The sequence below is a fragment of the Atractosteus spatula genome, chromosome 24, assembly GCF_055471065.1.
Source record: "Atractosteus spatula isolate fAtrSpa1 chromosome 24, fAtrSpa1.hap1, whole genome shotgun sequence".
NCBI classification, from domain to species: domain Eukaryota; kingdom Metazoa; phylum Chordata; class Actinopteri; order Semionotiformes; family Lepisosteidae; genus Atractosteus; species Atractosteus spatula.
This window is the reverse complement of record NC_142729.1, coordinates 14,575,822-14,577,131: the sequence shown is the minus strand read 5'-3', so window position 1 is coordinate 14,577,131 and position 1,310 is coordinate 14,575,822.

Below are 1,310 nucleotides of genomic sequence, written 5' to 3'. Positions count from 1 at the left end.
GGTCACGACCCCGGCGCCGTCCGCTCGCTCAAAACATTCCCCCCCCGCTGGAGGGAAACGCCGGCGCCAAACAGGCGTTCCGCTTCTACACCACAAACCCGCTTTTTGTGAGGAAGATATCTGCAGAAATAATAATAATAATAATAATAATAATAATTTTTATTATTAATTGCTTACACTTATATAGCGCTTTTCTGGACACTCCACTCAAAGCGCTTTACAGGTCATGGGGATCCCCTCCACCCCCAGCAGTGTGTACCCCCACCTGGATGAGGCACCAGTCCGCTCCCCACACCCCAGCTCTCAGTGGGGAGGAGAGCAGAGTGATGGAGCCAGTTCAGAGAGGGGGGTTATTAGGAGGCCATGATGGGTAAAGGCCAGGGGGAAAATTTGGCCAGGACACCGGGGTAACACCCCTACTCTTCTCGAGAAACGCCCTGGGATTTTTAATGACCACAGAGAGTCAGGACCTTGGTTTTACGTCTCATCCGAAGGACGGCACCTGTTTACAGTCTAGTGTCCCCGTCACTAGACTGCTGGAAGAGGTGTTAGTGGGGCCAGCAGGGGGCGCTCACCCTGCGGTCTGTGTGGGTCCTGATGCCCTAGTATAGTGACGGGGACACTAGACTGTAAACAGGTGCCCTCCTTCAAATGAGACGTCAAACCGAGGTCCTGACTCTCTGTGGTCATTAAAAATCCCAGGGTGTTTCTCGAAAAGAGTAGGGGTGTTACCTCGGTGTCCTGGCCAAATTTCCCCCCTGGCCTTTACCCATCATGGCCTCCTAATTACCCCCCTCTCTGAACTGGCTCCATCACTCTGCTCTCCTCCCCACTGAGAGCTGGGGTGTGAGGAGGGGAGCGTTCTGGCGCACTATGGCTGCCGTCGCATCATCCAGGTGGGGCTGCACACTGGTGGTGGTGGAGGGGATCCCCATGACCTGTAAAGCGCTTTGAGTGGAGTGTCCAGAAAAGCACTATATAAGTGTAAGCAATTATTATTATTATTTTTATTATTATTATTATTATTATTATTATAATAGACAAATCTGCAGACACAGCGCCCCTCCTGGAGCAGGAAGGCTCACCTCTGCTTTAATGCCTCACCCTAAGGACAGTATTTTGTCACATCAGTGTACAGGCAGGATTTCCAGGCACCAGTCTTATCAGATCAGTTCACACACTAGAGTAACTGCCACCGGCTCAGGTGAATGGGTGTTCAACAAACTGGTCGTTTTTTCACACAGCATTAAGAGGCACAGTGGTGCAGTAGTGAGCGTTGCTGCCTCGCAGTCCTGAGGCCCTGGGTTCAA